Below are 19542 nucleotides of genomic sequence, written 5' to 3'. Positions count from 1 at the left end.
ACCAATAATAGCATGGTCCTCTATCTGACATCGACATCATTACAATAATTATATCGAGAAATGAGCTGCCAATGAATGTGGAGCAGATATCAGTTAAAATATCGATTAAACGCCAGATAAAAGACCAATAAGTGGCCATTGTTGGTGCTGAACATCTCAAAATAATGGCACTGTAGTTTGTACAATGCAGTTGCAGAGTTATTGATGAGAATTACAATATTTGCTTGAATATTTGGGTCAGTCTGGTGTCATGATCACTTTTTTTCCCAAATGTAGTGGAGAATTGGTAGATATTCAAAATGTTGGCATCTATATTGGGACTGAAAGACTGTTCCGTCTAACGTGAACATTCTTAGTTCAAATTGAAAGAAGTATTTGCAGTAACATAATTCATGCTTCATTTATTCTCAAAAGTGGCAAGTTACCCTACTGCCATACGCACCTTGGAGAATGAGATACAGTTTGCAAGCTATTTTTTTTTTCTTGTAGCAATGTTTTTCACAGGTTGTTTGTTTGCACTGTGGCAATAATTTTACTCCTGTGCTGCGTCTTTGCCTTCTCTGAGCCCTTATCTCCACAGTCTCCTTTGTTACATATTTAACAGTTGCATTTCTGCTATTTTTTCTCCCCCCCGCGCAATTCCGGCGTTTAATAAAACTGACATATTTTGCCGAGCAGACTCCCGCTGAAACGATGAGCGTGCTGCTGCATGGCCCATTGTTCCCATGGTTAAGCCACCCACCGCAGCTAAAGGAGGCTGAGCTCTGCCCCTCTGTCGGCTCTTATCGCCCCTCCATGTGGCTGTAGAGGGGTAATAGGATTGCCAAGTGCCATGGTCGGTGAAGCAGGGGAGGCCCAAGCGAGAGTGGCCCATCCAGCGAGGCAGACGCGGGGTGTGCTCTCTCCGTAAATAACCCCGCTAAATTGCAGATTTCGGAGGGTCAGTGGGACATCGGGCTGCAGTGTATATCCCAGGGCCTGGATATAACCTGTAATCCCTCAACCTAAAAAACCCGACAACTCAGCAAGATATAAGAAATTTGTTTGCTGGCAATAGGACGACCAGGACTTGTCCAGTACAAACCAAAGACTTGCTCTGTTGGTTGGTTCACTGATCCAAATGTCTACAGTTCAATCTCGCTCCCAACCCGCACTAATTTGTCCTTTGTCCTTGAAGGCCTTCCGTCGTCTCCCTCCTCGCTACTGTATGGAAATTCGCTGCCGTGGTCCTGGCATGGGACTATGTTGGGTGTCCTGGCTGGTGATTGGGTCATTGGATCTTAAAGGAACAGGCCACTGTTTTTGCATACTGAAATATGTTCTTACCTTAGCTTAGACGAGTTGATGCATAGCTGTCTGCTCTTTACGCGTACGCTCAGTCCCACCAAAACACCGGACATGTTGTTAGCATTTAGCCTCTCCTCCCCTCCTCTGTGGACCCAAATGGGGGTGAAGTTAGAAGCGACCAAGCTCTTCCACATTTTCCCTATTTAAATACGGTTACGTGAGAGTATAGTTGTCACCACATTTCCTCCAGTGGCTGTGTAGACTGATCATGTGAATGGAGGTGTTTTCTGATGTTAAACACTGACAGCCTAATCTTTCAAATGGCGCAACAACAGCTTTGCTATGTGTACAAACAGCGGCGCACCAGTGCTTTCGCCGGTCGTTAGAGATTTTAAAAAAGGGGGCAGCTGAGGTGCAGTGTGCAACAAACAGCGCTGACAACATCAAATGCTCCCTCTTCGTTCCCCTATTAACATCGAAACATCACACGCAGCCTTGTGCATCTTTTGCAGGACAAAGTACAAACAATTTCTCCCACGGTGAGCTAAACACTGCCCAGCTCACGACTATATCAATGATCAGGTTCTAGCACCAGTACTAAAGAGCGCCTATTCAAGTCTAGTAATTGCCATAAGAGTCTGTTCCGTCCCTTTCCCACCGACTTATGAAGGCATGAAGCCCCCGTCAATGCAAAAGGCATGTTTACAGTCTACGTTTAGAACCTTAAGATCGGACCCTGTGTCCAAATGAGGTAGAAAAGCAAAGTAAATGTGGTCTTTTATAGAAATGCGTTGGACATTCTCTATTTATAGTGTGGCTCAGTGGTTAGAGCTGCCAAAGAATATACAGAGCAACTCACCTTTAGCAGCATTATATAAGCCCATTCTTTGACAGTTCAGGGGATGTGTCTCCTTTTCCACCTTATTTCATTCTGTGCTGTCATGTCAAGTGAAGCCTTGGCCAAATTGCTCTATAGCTTTAATGTCATGCATGCACAACTGCACATCAGCTGTAAGGAAACAGAGCATTAACAATTCTGTCCATAAGTGTGAATTGTTAAGGTCGAGCTAAAAAAAATGCATTGCTTTTTGTGGCACATCGATTCTCCATTCTATTTACAAACACTAAAAGGGTCTGTGGGGTGATTTTGTATTTTGCAGTCACCGTCTGAGCACTTCCTTGGCTGGCGAGGCCCCAGTAGCAGCACAGCACTGACTTTGTGCTCAGAGGAAGGAGATGAAAGCCGCACTGGCTCCTATCTCGATGTAACGGAGGTGTGTGGGGAGCGCTTTATTTGACAGACAGCGGGATCGCTCTGGTTTCAATCCTGACTCAGTGAGAAATAACCATTCACGGAAAACTCCCTGGATTAGGCAGGCATTGAACGTCTAAGCCCTGACTTTATACACAGCTATGATTCGGTGGTAGTTTAAATCCTATGGGGCTAAAATGTACACAGTGTTCCTGGTTCACCTTTTTAGAGAGTGCAGGAGGAGAAGCTAATATAACTGTCAGCTTTATATGCCAGAGGATGAGCGTTTTAGTTACACCGGTAGCCCAGCGTTCAGACGCAGGGCAGGGGAAAGCACAGCAGGTGGGGGCCCATTGAGGCGGCCATGCTGGCTTCTAGATAGAAATAATTGGCCCGAGGCAGTGGACAGGAGATAGAGGGCAGAAGGGGAGATACAGGGTTAGTGTCGAGAGAGAGGCACCGGGCAACACACCTGATGTCTTCATCACATTATTATTGGCTTTTCTGACCACAAGATATAGATGATTCAAATTAGTCCAGTCCTCTTTAATTCTATAGAACATTTTATTGACAATTGTTCCAAAAGTGGTACACACAGATGATGTATAAACAACACTTTCAATAATTTTCATCATGCACTCCTTTGATTTCCAGTAACAATTTGTTACATTTTTACATTCAATAAATGTCAAATGGTATTAGGTGTTAGGTTACACATTTTAAGGTAAACATCCATCCATCCATCCATCCATCTTCTTCCACTGTTCCATTGCCGGGTCATGGGGGCAGGTGTTGGACCACATTGCACCAGCCCCTTATGGCTCCTCCTGCAGGTAGTGAGTCCACAGAAGGACGGCCTCACGATTAACTGGGCCTGTCGGTCTCTCATAAGGGGCTTCTGAACTTCTCTTTGTCTGACCCGTCACCTAGGACCAGTTTGCCATGGGAGACCCTACCAGGGGCACCAACAACAGAGCTCCCAGGATCATTCGGGCGCTCAAACCCCTCCTGGAAGTGGCAGTTCCAGGAGGGGATAACATCATAATTACTTACTGTATCGCAATACGTATTGGATCGGCCCCTAAGTACGGCGCCACCAACACTTCTGGAGTTGTTTGGCCAGTATCAGTCCACTCACGGTCTGAGAGGTGAGAGTTCATCGCAAGTGGTCACAGCACTCTTCCAAAACTGTAAAGGTGGCCTACTTTGGAGCCTCTATAGAAATGCAGTAGAGTAGAAAGTGTAAGATTTACAGTATCTTTCAAATGTTCAGGAGCAAAAGCTATAAGTTCTCAACAAACAAACAGTGCTTAAGTAAATGCACTTTGTTACTAACCACCTCTGTTTCTGGCCACAAAGTTTCTTACTAGAACTGCATTGTGTGTAATAATGTGAACCCTTCATGAACCTTGAAACTAATAATTACCACTGAAAATTTTAATGGCCTCCTTCACTCCATCCCACCGCTCTGCGCCAAAAAAGTTTCAGCTTTGATCTAGATGACTGCAAATTTGACTCCAGCAGAAGCATCTTAAACTCCACTCCTGCGAGTAAGTTCTGCACCTCTGTCTGATCGCCCAAAATGATGCATGGCCTGTCTTATTACCTCTGATTGATGGCACTGTCTGCGGCGCACACACCAGCGTTATATTTGCTTCACTCACGCTGACAGCTGGCGGCCGAAAGAAGCTACGAACGCTAACGTCAAGGTGCTGATAAATTGCTGTGTAAGAACTCAATCTACTTGAAGCCGAAGTTATATTGAGACATAAAACTAAAATCTTACAATAAAGTGAGATGGGCGGCATAAAAATAGGTTTGACCTGTTTTGTTCTATATTAAAGTTGATTAAAAAAGAAATATGCATCTTAGTGAACGCGTGAGTGCAAGCCTCACACATTTTATTTTCGCACAATTAAAAAACAGGATGGCCTTCTGCAGAATCAACAGGCAAATCTATATTAATCATCATTGGTGAAGAGCAGTTGGAAAGTTCACTCTGAATGATACAGGGAGAAATGATTTATCGAGAGCCAGACACTCCCAAAACGATAAAACAGTGTGCAAAGGTTGGAATAATTATTTGCTGGTGTTCTTTCATATTGGATTAAAATACTTAGTAAGCTCAGAGATCGAGACAGGACTAAAAACGTATACATAATTAAAAATATTGATTTATCATTAAAAGTAAATCATAAACAAATAGTTCTTTAATATTGCCCATGCCTTAATTAAAATTATAACTGAAGTTTCTCTAAATGTGGCTCCAGGAAAGAGGATTGAATGAAGAGCCCAAAGGAAAAGGTCACATGAATATGAAGGAAGCTTGTTCAGGAAACGGCTACAGGGCTTCCCAATAGTGGTTAGAGCCCCGCGGACAGACTGAAATGTGTTCGCTTTTAGCCTAGTTTGAGGTTTGGAGCAAACTTTTTTTTTTTCTCCAGATGTTCACTGGAGAAATGGGGCAACTCAGGCCGGCTTTGGGACACTGTCATCATAAGCAACACATTGTAACTTCGGCTCGTTTGTGCTTCCTCTCTGGTGGAAGAGACTTCAAAGGCAAAGTTTTGACAACTGCGTCTCTCAGGGGGAAAACGGCCACTTGTGTAGTGTTTGGAATAATGTCATTTTGCAAGGAAAAAAGCTAATAAATATATAGCATGGTCTAATGAGTGCAGGGTGTAGTGTGTTCATTTTATTTTCACAATAAACCATGTTATTTTACTCACTATACAGTGTAATGATTAAAGGGACTATACGGAGTTCAAAAATGTTAAAATTATGTATTTTCCTCCCCCTACATGTTCCAGCAATGTCCTAATGTGTAGAATGAGCCCAGACCTGTTCACCACAACTGCCTCTAAAATCCTGCACTCTCACTCAAAAAGTAGTTACTTCGGGTCCGAATTGCCGTCATGCACGAGCTTAATATAGAACAGCAGCTACGCGTAAGACCTGAGGTGGCAGTAGTGAGAATAAAATTGCCAACTTGCATCTAGTAAAGGGATTGTATGAAGCATGTCCTCATACAAGTGAAACTCGGAAAATTAGAATATCGTTAAAAAGTTTATTGATTGACTGCGGAATTCTTCCGCAGTCAATTATTGGTTTTCATGTTCTTTATTGATTGACTGCGGAATTCTTCCGCAGTCAATTATTGGTTTTCATGTTCTTTATTATTATTCCTCTTCCATCTTTTTCCCGATTTTCTCCAGCTTTCAGCACCTTCATGCTTTGTGCAATTTATGAAGGTTATGCATCAAAATGTTCCGCATGTTGAGGAGAAGGGTGCTATTACTTTTGGGACTTCTGCAACTTACGGTTTTTCCGCAATCGGCCGAAATGCCGGAGCTTTTTCCCATTGACTTATAATGGGGCTTCCGCAAATCCATGCTTTTCTGCACTTTTTTCTGCATTTTCTGCAATTTCTGCACTTTGTGCATGTTCAGCTTATGCAACTTGTGTGTTTTGAGAAAAAAATTGCCTTCTGCAGATTTCCATTTTTTTTATACGGGAGTTTGAAATTTTTGCATTGGTGTGTATGTGGGAATCCAGCCAATGGGGAGACTCCAGGACTTTCAGCCATTTGTGCAGCTTCTGCCAATCAAGCACTGAGGCCATTTCAACAGTTTGACCAGTTTATGGAATATAAAAGTTTATGCAAATTAACCACTTTATGGAATTTAACCAGTTAATGCATTTTAAAGCGTTTATGCAACTTAAGAGTTTATGCCATTTAGGATTTATGAATTTTAAAGAGTTTATACAATTTACATAATTTATGCAAATGAACCCATTCATGCATTTTACCACTTTATGCAGTTTATACAGTTTATGCAACATCACATTTTATGCATTTTACCAGTTTATGCTAATTAGATTATGCAAATTAAGCAATTTATGCAATTTGAACAGTTTACGTAATTTCTGCATTTGCTTCCCGCAATTCCGCAGTCAATCGCAATGGCGCAGCCATTTCTAGTTTACTTCTGTAATTCAACTTATGTGAAACTAATATATGATAGACTCAATATATGCAAAGTGAGATATGTGTAGCCTTTATTTGATATAGTTTTTTTTATGGCTCAGCTTGTAAAAACCCCAAATTAACAATCTCAGAATTTTTTGTGTGTTTTGAAAAAGGACTGTAAACCATAATCAACTAAATTTTGCATGTAATGAGTCTATATCATATATTACTTTGACATTCATAACTTGAATTACAGAAATAAATGAACTTCTGGACGATATTCTAATTTTCCGACTTTCACCTGTATAAGGCCTGATTTACAAAGCCAGGTGCTAAATTGCAACTTATTTGCTAATTAGCATGTTATTTATAGTGTGTTTTTAGAGCCGAGCTGCAGGGGGCTGCAGGTTGACATCCCTGTCTGCTGCCCCACTATCCCGCCATCGTGATTAAAGGGGCGAAACCTCAGTGAAGGACGGCTCCCAGCTGAAGACCCTGCAGCTGGTTCCTGGCACTGGCAGAAGTGCGACCAGATTTATGCCTTAGAGGCTCTTACTTACCTGTCAGCAAACCTCCAATGATGACTAAACTTGGCCTGCCATAAACTGCATGGACACAAATGTACACGTTTGTGGAAATAACATTCCTCCACCTCCACAGTTCAGTCACTGAGCGTTATTCTGAAGTGCTGGCATTCTGTAACTGAGGGAAAAAGAAAAACTGTTTTTTTTAGTTTGGACATGTTTATGTTTGTACATTGTAAGAACTCAAGGACAGTCCACATGTACACACTGTTACCTCCTTTCATGTTTATTGCTGCACGGTTAATGAGTTTTCCCAAGCCTTGTTCAAATGCTCCTTTACATAAGACATAGCTTAAGCACCAAACTGTAATCACTTTATAAATGGATATGCATAAAATGATATGCACTGATGCCAAACAGGATTGCAGCCAAAGTCAGGTGTGTCGCAGAGGACGCCACTGTGGATTCCCAGTCTGTGCTTTAACATGATTTACCTCAGACAGGCCTGATGAGATAAGAGAGAGAGAGAGAGAGAGAGAGAGAGAGAGATGCAGGACGAGACACAGGAGGGTCTTTCTGTAGAGAATATCAGGATTCAGATCTGAGCTGAACTGAAAGGGTCAACAGCACTCGAGCCACAACAAAACCAGGCCTTTGTCGTGAGATTGACAGCGCCGCACGTTCATGCTGAATGTGCTAATGTTCTAATGGAAACAGAGATTTAATCTACAGATAAGCCCTTATGTCGGTACACAGTGTATCATTTAAATGGTGAATTGTCCTCGCTCTAATGGAAAAAAGATTTCATAAAAATACAGCAATAACAAGTTCTTAAAGGGATATTTCAGGATTTTTGACACAGGGCCTCATTTCCTAGTTATCCAGAGTGTTGTTGATTTTTATTTTTATTTTTTAATTCATGCAGTCCTTATTTGAAGAGTTTAATGGTGCTAGGCTTGTGCTGGGCTAGTGCATGTCTATGGTAACTAGTAGCCTGCATTAAAAACTGCCTGACCCAAGCACAGTGGACCTGAGGCAAATCACTTTATAACACCAGACTACCGATAAAAATGCCTGTGTTGACTGAATATTATTTTAAATATAACCATTTTGCATTTAAAATAACTTATATTTGAGCAGCATCAGCTTCCTGGTTGTAAGCTAGGCCGCGGCGGAGTGATTTGCTAGGTTACCGTTATCTACAGTTGTTTGTTTACCTGCGGTCGGCATTACTACACGTGGAATTCACAAAGGAGCTTTCTACAAATCAGATATGTCCACGTTTGGTGGACTACCCCATGATTTTGAAGAGGTTTTTAATGCAGGCTACTAGTTACCATAGACATGCGCTAGCCTAGCACTAGCCTAGCACTATTCTAGCACCACTAAACTCTTAAAATATAAGGACTGCATGAATTAAAATATATATATCTTCAGAAATCAACAACTCTGGATAACTAGGAAATGTCGAAAGTCCTGAAATATCGCTTTAAGGAAAGAAATTGGGGGATCAATTGAAACATTTAAAATAAAAAAGTAGAGCTAAAATTCTGACATTTCCCATACTAATCATACAATCTGATATAGGATTGAACTCATACAAGAATACGATATAGAAGACTTCTATGCTGCAGTTTTTAAGTGGCTTTTGATTATCTTGTCATGACTCAAAAAATCATTATGACAGAAAGTGATACATTTTAACTTTTGGATCTGAATGAATCACTTCTCATTGATGTTTGGGTGAAAAATCTCATCTTCATAATGATGGCTGGACGTCTGGAGGAAGCAGCAGATGAGCATTAGACTTCCTGATGCAGTCAGACTGAGCAGATGATGACTGATGAGACAGCGTTTAAAAAGTGTTTTCAGTGAGATACTTTGAAGGTTGGCAGTTCGAATCTCAAGCAAGTTGTAGCTGTCCCCCGAAAGGGATTGTTGTTGGTGCAGATTAGCCTAATCCAGGGCAGCTGTGGCCACATTTGGAGGCCACAACTGAGCATGGAATTAATAAATAATGAAACAGTGTAGAACTTTGAGAAGTCTGTTGAGTTTCCAGAGGCACTGTCCAATTGCAAGACTTTAAAATGTAGTGTTTTCAGCGCACGAGGTGAGTCGCTGTGGCTTCAGAGTTGAAATATATTGATGTCACGCATTTTCCACCATCTATTTTCTTACATTTTCAAACCAGCTGCTATATTTAACATTTAATCATATTCCCGTCCGCCTTTGCATACAATGTCTAGTCTATTTTTTGCGTCTTTTAGCCGTTGATGGTCACTTGACAAGCTGTTTTTCTCCCCATCAAAGCGTTCATTTCCTTTGAAAGCTTCGTATGGATCCATTTTCTATTCCCAAACCTGTCACATGAAAGACACCCCCCGCCGTCTCTGCACACCTCTGTCTGATTATCCACCGGTCTGACACACAGGGTTAAATTATGACGCTGAAATGCTTTGTAAAACGCGGGATTTGTGCTTTAAAGTCCCAGTCAATAGGCAGCAGACACACTGTACTGTTTTGCTTATGCTTCAAGACACACAATCCTGTTAGGAGCTGGCACAGTTCTGTCTGTTTGATGCCAGTGGAAATATTACAGTCTGTTCAGAGATAGAGCGGACACCGAGCATAATGTGGCCTGTAATGAGTCTTGTTTGTACATCTAAGGACGGTAGAGCGTGTTGGAGCCGTGCCTGTGATAAATCACCGGAATCAGTTCATCTCGTAGCGTTTTGTTTTTGCTGTTTGCAGATAGTGTGCGCCGTTTGAACCCTCGCAGCACGCCGCGGATTTTATCGTGACAGAGCGGTGAGTGGCACTAATAAAAATCCAACAGAGTGATCAGGATGCAGCGGGTGTTGTCCACAGGCCGGAGTGACGCGTGGCTCGATCCATCTATCAGAGCTAAATGGCAGATGGTCGTCTCCGTGGCCGGACAGGAAGTGCACAGACACAATTGACGGAGGAAACACGGGGCGCACTCTACCTGCTGATAATCCACTTACCCGCTGCAGACAAAGCTGCTTTAATCTACCTGCCCCTCTCCCCTCCCCCTCAGGCCCCTTCACCTCCCCACGTGGCCAGGCCAGGCTCCATGCTGTAGGATCATCAATGATCCTCTGCAGAGCTGACAGGAGCGCTACAGAGAATCTGTAATCACATCAATACACAGGGATTGAACAAAGCAATCTATACTGCATCTTTAAACCACAATGTGTTTGTGCTATATTGAAAAAGTTTGTGTCAAATGTGCTGGGTAGAAGTGAGTAAAAGCAGGACTTAAGTGGATCAGGCCAAGACCTGAGTCTCAGAGGGAGCCATTAAATAATCAGATGATCTTTGATGAGATCTTGTGCCAGGTTGCTTCAACTGACTGGGCTTCATTAAAACAAGGCAGACATTTCGAAGCCAAGCAGGGATTCTGTGTAATCTCCCAGCAGCAGAAAGGTCTGCTGTGCTGAAACTCAGCCCACTTCAAAATACATTTACACTGGGCCTAACTAGTCCGGATCATGGGGTACAGCACGCCTCATCCTCCTAAACATCTCTGTTAAAAAGCTACAATAATGAGTCGCCCTCTGTTCTCAGAGCTGAGCCCCACAGAGAACAGCCTCAAAGAAGAAGTCCACAGTTTCCACAGAGACTCCGGAATGAGCCGTGAAAGAGGCAGGTGCAGCACATCCTTCCTGTCAGCCTTAAAGAGACCAGAGGAAGAGCGTTTAGCTCCGAGGGATGCATGAGGAATGCTGACCACAGGTTGAAAGAATCGACTATTCCGAGCGCATCACTTCCATGTGCCCTATTGGCTCGGGAGGTATCTGCCAAGTGAAAACTGCTGCCAACGTTTTCTGAAGTGAAGCCTGGAATACCGACAAGAAAGTGGGTCTGAGGAGCAGCACTGACCTTGATCAACACAAAGTCTGTTCCTTCAGTGAGGGAGAGAGAGAGAGCAGTGGTTCACTCTGTTGAAATGAGAGCACTGATTAACTGTAACAACACTAATACAAAGTAATTGCTGTATTTCACTTATTTATATCTCTTCTTCTTTAATGATATGTGGACTGTCTTTAAGTTTGTTGGCGCCGCAATTAGTTTTCTGATTGCTTTCCGTATGCCCTTTTTGGAACTTGTGTTGTCAAGGTTTTTTTTTAATTGTATGACGGAAAGGACATGAGGGATGGACAGTTCTTGCCAAGTGTTTTCTCCACACGTTCTGGAGTGGATGATTCACAGCGATATTTCTGATTCCTCACAACCTCCAGTCTCACAGTGAGGGGCTTCATTACCTGCTGCATCTCCTCTCACTCGTAACACTGTAATACATATCATTTACAGCCTTAATGTCAACCTATAGCCATTTATACTGCCTCCCCGGCAAACAATGTAGCAGCTGAAGACTTACTTTTATAGTTCAAATGCCCTTAAGAATCCAATATGCTTTAATGTTGTGGACCAATAAAAATTACCAAAATGTTCTTGGCCTTTTTCCCAATTGTTCTCTGCTGATTGACGTGACCCATCCACCGTGCGCCATTTCAGTCAGGGCTAAAGTGTAATTGGCTTTTCATTTCTGATTGCTTGTGTTTTCGATTGGCCTTAAGTAGCGCCCAATCTTTTCTCAATGGTGATTACTATGGAAATCAGGATAATTTGTTTTATAGTGTCTTTAAGGATTTTGAATTTTCCCCGAGGGCAGTAGGTGATGAAAGAACAACACTGCAACCAAAAACAAGTGGAATTAGGTTAAAAGTGTATTTAAAGGGTGACGTTAAGCAAGGGATAAACACACATTATTAAGTCACTCACGGATTTAGCCTGAATCACACAATTTGACAAAATGAATAGGATTTTAGTTTTGCTCTCTCCATTAATGTTAAACGCAAACCAGACAATTGTTGTCCTTGTCTACTCCTCAGTGCCTGGACCTGATCTTTTAACGCAAGTAATGATAAGAACCACCAAATAATCCTGCTCAGCTTTTGTTAAAGTAACTTGTTTACCTTAATAAATCCTTTTCATATCCCCCCTGGTGTCTCTGGCCAAAAAAACACCCTTGCAACTTCCATGCCTCCGGGTGGGAGGCGCAATACACACTAATAGAATCACAAAGAAGAAACTAAGAAGAACAGGCTAACAGGCAAAGCTAACTGTGGGCTAGTGCCACTTTAGCAGTGTTTACAGCCAAGTTTGAGTGAAAAAAAGATCTCCACTGTGTCATTGAGTTGTGGCACAATGTACAATATCCCTCTCTCCGCTTGTCTTTTCTGTCAGCGTAGTATTTACTCTCACGGACAATTAATGAGTAAACACAACATGCTATGACACCTGCAGTGGCACTTATGGCCTCTAGGGGCATGAGTGTTCTGCTTTAAAGGCCCATGCACACAAATAGGTCTTCAAATGAGATTTGAAAATATTCAAAGACTGAACTTTTTAACATCGTAACAAGCTGCAATTGCTAATGCTCGGTCACCCCTAGGCTTCATCCACAATCTTGGGACATCAAACATCATTTGATTTGATGACCTCGTTGTCCAACTTGGGTCAAGAACAGACAGAAGCTCTGACAAGTAAGTTGGGGTCATCCCATTCAAACAATTAAAAACCTTAAAGTGGATCCTAAAGGTAGCTATAGCAGCCAGCGCAGGACTTTTGTGCTCATATTTCCGTGCATGCTGCAGTGTTCTGGACCAGCTGCAGGCCATGAATGGAGGCCAGGTCAAAGAGATCTAGAGATGGAGAACATTGTGGGCCTTGCTTGTAAGAATAACAAGTTTCAGAGGTTAACAAATACTCTGAAAGCTTAACTTTTTCTGTTCCTTTGTGCCTCAAAAAGTCATTGACATCTTTTGTTTTTGTTCAGACCAGTGCCACAGGGCGTTGGGTCTTGCTCCTTTTCTTGTATCTGGCCTTAGTGTGTCTCCACATTGATCAGACCATTTGTTAACAGCGTGTGCTAAAGTCTGCCGCGCTAAGTGCCACGGTGCCAGGTTCAATACTGCTCTGCTCTTACAGCTAAAGTGTCCTATCGCTCGTCACAAATATGCAAAGCGTTTTGTTTCTGCCTCCATTGACATTTTGTTCCAAAGTCGATACAAGCCACTTATTCACTCACGCACAAGTATAGAGTGAGTCTTCTGGGCATAAAGGGAGAGCAAGGACACAGTGTTCTTAAAAAGTTTCGCTGAAAAGTGCATCTAGTCATTTCTTAAAAGGCTCCTCTTCACAACAATCAGAGTGAAAATGGAAAGTACTGCTGTTTTCTATCATATGAATGTCACGAGTTGCAGTCTAAACGTCTGGAATCACAAAAGAAGGACAGGTTAATGGTGCCTGCGGAGACAATATAAGTCTGTGCTTCTTCAGATATCTCATTTTATTGATCTGTGAAAAGACAATAAACAATAAAACTGTAGGACTGACAAAATATAGTGGATATCCTCTCCCCTGTTCCGGTTTAAAGGACTCTTAAATCTGGCTTTAATGCATCTCATTAGTCTATTTCTGGTCACCTCTCCAGGGGCTGTCTGTCCTCTGGAGGACTCACCTTCCATTGTTTGTGAAACAGGCTCAGATCTCACAAAAGAATTGAACTTTGGCCTGGTTTGTCCAAAACAGGCCAGACACACAGCAGCCATAGGGACACTGTGTGAAACTCTTGCTTTTTGGACAAGTAGCAACTGCTCGTGGAAGTCTGACACTCATATGGTACATTAACATCAACCTACAATGCATGTGTAAAGCTGAGATTATAGGTATCAGTGCTAACAAACACTTTACTTTAGGCCTTGGTTTGTTTGTTTTTTTATTGTGCCAGCTGCTCAAAAAAAAAAAAAAAGAGATAAAATGTAAAGGAAAAAGGAGAGGTACAATACAAAAACTGAAAGGACAGAATATGATGTTTTTACTATCGAGGTAAGACAGTAGGTTAACATTATACCGTGGAGCCCTGACAGAGAACCAGTAAGAAAACATGGCCACTGGCGGAGGATGAAAGCGTCCTTTTAGGCCGCTGTGGACAGGGACAGGACGGGCCCACTTCTACAGCTCTCCTCTGAACATGAGTCCGCAGCAGTGAATATTTCATGGCAGTCGTTTCAGGCGGTAACAGTGGCCAGGGGGGCGCTTGTATTCGGGTGTTCGCATTAGGGATGGAGATGCAATGTGGAAAACAAATACATACATGAATGCAACTTCAAATTCACAGATGTAGGAAAAATACAGACTTGTGATCTGCAAAAAAAAATAAAAATGGATAACATAGATCTAAATGTGTATTATGCGATGTTTAAAAGCATTGAGCATTTTATTGGTGTTCAGAAGGGTGAATACATCAGTGACAGCACTGAATTGATCAGAATAAAGTCTAGTGAAGGTCTATGTACTTAAAATTATGAAGGAACTACTGAATAGACCAACGTAGCTGAGGGTTTTGAGCTTTAGACAAGGAGACGAACTAATGAATTAACAAAACATCAAGGCTAAATGAGGATAAAACATTATTTTTTGTAAAAGAAGGTCAGATATCTCAAGCGTACAGTGATGAATTGGCGCCAGGTGGTCCACAGGAGTGAAGCCTGACTCTTGTTTGGATTAAACTTCTTAACTAGAATATATAATTAATACACATCAACATAATATAATTATGAGGTGTCAACTCGAACCACATGCTTTGTGACTAAGTGAAATCGGGTCTTTATATTAGTTGTACATGACTGGCTTTGCTGCATTATTTTAGTATTGTATTTAAAGGCTCTACCTGATTTTTGATATCTTTGTTTGTACATTATGAATACAGTATTTAGTTGGGTCTAAACTCATTCCCATTATTCCAAATGTGTTTCGAACATATCAATTTTCTAAGCGGAGAAAAAGGGGAACTATATTGCGAGGCGTAGTAACATCACTACGCCTTGCAATCTAGTATTGTAGGCAACCCCTTTTATCCACCGAGAAAATATACATGTTTAATTTTGTGTGACTATATTTGGATCGTGTACAAGCTCATGGGAAGCACGGTAGCGCAGCGGTTAGCGCCTCCGCTTCACAGCTAGAAAGTCCCGGGTTCAATTCCCACCAGGACGGGGCCTTTCTGTGTGGAGTTTGCATGTTCTCCCCGTGTCTGCGTAGGTTTCCTCCGGGTACTCCGGTTTCCCCTACCACTAAAAACATGTGCAATAGGTGAATCCTCCAGCCAGGTGATTCTGACCATCAGCCTGGCTCCACATCATGGAGATGGGTCCCCAGGCGCGGCACTGCCGTCGACCACTGCTCCTTACGGGTTGCCCCAGCGACATCGAAAGACGGGTTAAATGCAGAGGACAAATTTCCCTACGGGGACAATAAAGTATACGAACAAACAAACGAACAAACATAACCAATTAAATAGGGAAACAGCTTCACCTTTGTTTGAAGTTATAGGCCTATTGAGTTTAAAAATGTTAAAACTAAGTATTTTCCTCCCGTTACATGTTCCTGCCATGTCCTAATGTGTAGAATGAGCCCAGACCTGTTCACCACAACTGCCTCTAAAATTCTGTACTGTCACTCAAAAAGTTGTTACTTCGTGTCTGAAGTGCCGTCATGCACGAGCTTAATATAGAGACTGCAGTTACATGTAAGACCTGAGGTGGCAGTAGTGAACATAAAAATCACCAACTTGCATCTGTCTCTTTAACATCTTAGTTTTCATGCCAGTGTATATAAATAACAAAACTTACCCTGTGTGATGCTTGTTTCATGGTTTGTCTGCGAGCGAGACAGCGATATCCCGGAAGTAGCTACTACCTCAAATCCAAATATGTTTTTTTTCCTTCTCAACATGAGGTTTTTACTCCACACATGCAATGACAAAGTCACTATATAAGCTCGTACGTACTCCAAAGTTAACAAGATTTTAAAGATTTTTTCAGAGGGATTTTTTAATATCTAATAGCCTGATTTATTCTGCTTTGAATGCAAATGTTTTGTTTTATTTTCCACTTATGAATAGCTTATTCAAACCTAAACAAGATCCAAAATCCCCTCTGAAAAAATCTTTGTTGTTAATATGTCAATAAAATAAAGACTGAATTAAATCTGAGTCTATCCATTATTTAGATTACGCTGCTGAAAATATAGACAATTTTGGAAATACTGCACAAAATGCATTATTCTTATACGAAAACATAACATGACAGAAAACAACATCACAGAAAACTTGCAATACATTTTGATCCTTATATTTATATCAGTAATGTTCAGCAAAGGTTTCAAATTGATATTTCTAAAAAAAAAAAGAAGAAAAATCTCCTATTCACCTGCAGTGTCTCACCTAGTCTCCATTACCTAGGGAAAATATCAGGTAAAGGGCCTTTAAGTGTTGTTTTCTTACACAATGTACCATATTGCGCGCAACAACCTTTTGTAAAAATCCCCATGGACTGATTAGAAAAACCACTGTACTAAGTGTTATCGTCTTGTGAGTTTCCAAACCTGTTCCTAAACGCCACAACACTACAATCACTCTCATCTATCCAGCTAATAAGGTGTGTGTGCCTTTGTTCCATTTCATCATCTCCCACGCAATTTCACTTTGGTACAGCAAAAGGCTTACATAACACCAAACTATTAAATGCATTGTTGGCTTCCCAAATAGTTTTTTTTTTTTTTTTTAGAGGGCACCATTCAGCAGCACTGCAACCTGCACCGTGACAGCCTCCCTCCGCAGAGAGGCCAAATCATGTAGCCCTATTATAGAGGAGACAAATCAAGTGTACTGAAAGCGTCCCCTCCAGCCCTACTTTCTCAAGGTTATTTTCAAAGATAGCACAAGTCTTGTTACAGTATGTGGGCTGTGAGTATAAGCCACTGGAGACATACAATAGCCCTATGTAGTCGAAGTGAAGGGCTTAAGGGGGCATGCCAAGACATGGGTGTGCCTAATTTGAACCCCAGGGAAGCTCGGATGGGCACTGCATGGCTTTTGTCCCGTGAAAGGCAACATAAACTTAGGCATGCTGCTCGCTCTAAGAAGAGAGCAGGCTTGTAGTGTATGTGTGAGCATTCAAAAGTAATGAGTGAGGCTTTGTGCATTGTAAAGTATGACCGTCTCAGAGAATCCCACAATTGTTTTCATGTTGTGCTGAGAGCAGAAAATCTTGCCAGGAAAGCCAAAGCCCACAGGGAAATACAACTCGCACGGGAGGGGCAGGCTCCGTTTGTGGTACTGTAACATTCTCCAAATATTAGAGAGAAAAAAATATATCACCATTGTTTTATCATCAGGTTTGTAATGTGCAGTGATATAAGTGAAGATTCAGATGTTGTACCCTTGGCAAATTTGTCTTCTGACCCATCCTACACTCAAAAAAGTCATTCTAGGCTCTTGTAAAAGATAAGAAATGCTAAAAGTTAACTAATTCTATAAAAAACAGATATACTGAACATAAAAACTTCAATTGAATTGTTCCCTTAAAGGGACTATGCGGGGTTCAAAAATGTTAAAACTAAGTATTTTCACAGCATTCAAGGACCGTGACATCGCCCAGTATGACGCAGCCGGGGACCCACCCTGAAGCCAGGGCTGGGGTTGGGGCTCGAATGCGAGCGTCTGGTGGTCGGGCCTCTGCCCATGGGGCCCCCCGAAAGGAGGACGTGGGCCCGCCCACCTGTGGACCCACCACCCACAGAGTAGAGTCAGGTGCAGAGAGGACTGGGTGGCAGTCGAAGGCAGGTGCCTCGACGACCTAGTCTACGTGCGCAGATTCTGGCGTTTGGGACATGGAACGTCACTTCGCTGGTGGGGAAGGAGCCTGAGCTTGTGCAGGCGGTTGAGAGCTAGATATTGTCGGGCTTACCTCCACGCACAGCTTGGGTTCTGGATCCCAACGCCTGGAGAGAGGCTGGGCTCTCCATTTTTCTGGAGATGCCCACAGGGAGAGATGGCGGGCCGGGGTGGGTTGAAGTTCACCCCAGTGAACGAGAGGGTCGCATCCCTACGCCTTCAGGTCGGGGACAGGTCTCTCACCACTGTCTTGGCCCAACATCAGTGCAGAGTACCCAGCCTTCTTGGAGTCCCTGAGAGGGGTACTTTATGGTGCTCCGACTAGTGACTCCATTGTTCTACTGGGGGACTTCAACACCCACGTGAGTAGCGACAGTGAGACCTGGATGGGAGTGATTGGGAAGAACGGCCTCCCCGATCTGAACCCGAGTGGTGTTCTGTTATTGGACTTCTGTGCTAGTCACGGTTTGTCCATAACACCATGTTTGAGCACAAGGGTGTCCATAAGTGCACGTGGCACCAGGCAGGAGGTCGATGATCGACTTTGTAGTTGTGTCGTCTGATCTCTGGCCACGTGTCTCGGACACTCGGGTGAAGAGAGGGGCTGAGCTGTCAAACGATCACCACCTGGTGGTGAGGTGGTGAGTAGGGGAAACCGGAGCACCCGGAAGAAAACCTACGCAGACACGGGGAAACATGCAAACTCCACACAGAAAGGCCCCATCCAGGTGGGAATCAAACCCGGGACCTTCTAGCTGTGTAGCACGAGCGCTAACCGCTCTGCCACCGTGTCGCCCGTGTTACAAGCAGAGAGAGCCACAGATTCTAGGGGCCTTCATCCAAATCTTGAACTAGTTGCATGGTCAGGAGTACTAAGCTAAAGGATGAGCAGACCTGACCTGCTTTAGTTCCTCGTTCTACTTCTGACAAATTTAGACATGGTTTGGTTCATGTGTGAACCTGATATAGTTCTCATTTAGTTTGTGTTTTAGTCTTTCCATATTCAGATATATTAAAACACTTATTTTCCTGTCTTTATTTGTATATTGTCAAGTTTCAGACCATTCTATATGTGCATTTTGAAAATCAATGCACTAAAACAGTGGTTCTCAACCTGGGGGTCGGGACCCCCAAGGGGCTCACGAGACAAATTTGGGGGGTCACCAGATCATTTAGATAAAATATACATATTTTCATTAGCATAAAATCTAATGTTTTATTGTAGCATGTGTGTGCTATTTTACCAGACTGCTATTATTTTTTCGTAGTTTGATGAATTTTTTTCAGCCATTTGTTTTTTTTCCTTTGTTTTTTAAAAATTATGTAGGCTAATGTTCCTATTTCTCATGGTGTGACCCGGGCGGGGGGTCACAATCCCCTTTACCTGTTAAAATGGGGGTCACGGCTCCAAAAGGTTGAGAACCACTGCACTAAAAGATAATGCGATGATAAAAACTCATATTTGCCCAAAGTTTCCAAACTCACACTGGGTGAACTTGGACACTCGGAGAGGCATGTCCCACTCCCTTCTCTCACTGCTATTGTTGCTGTCCCAGGCTTCCTTAGCAGCATCCCGACTAGCTCCACTTCCCCTTTTGTGTAAGCAATACCACTTTTACGGATGGCTGAGCTCAATGAGATGAGTCTCTGGGAACGCAGGGCTCAGTCTGATAAGGATGTTCCCTATTTACTCAATTCAAGAGCCCGCATCAGCAATATCACTTAATAAAAAGCGTCACGTTTC

The sequence above is a fragment of the Gobius niger genome (genome assembly GCF_951799975.1).
Source record: "Gobius niger genome assembly, chromosome: 7".
Classification (NCBI taxonomy): domain Eukaryota; kingdom Metazoa; phylum Chordata; class Actinopteri; order Gobiiformes; family Gobiidae; genus Gobius; species Gobius niger.
The sequence above is the reverse complement of the archived record's forward strand: the minus strand, read 5'-3'. Positions refer to the sequence as shown.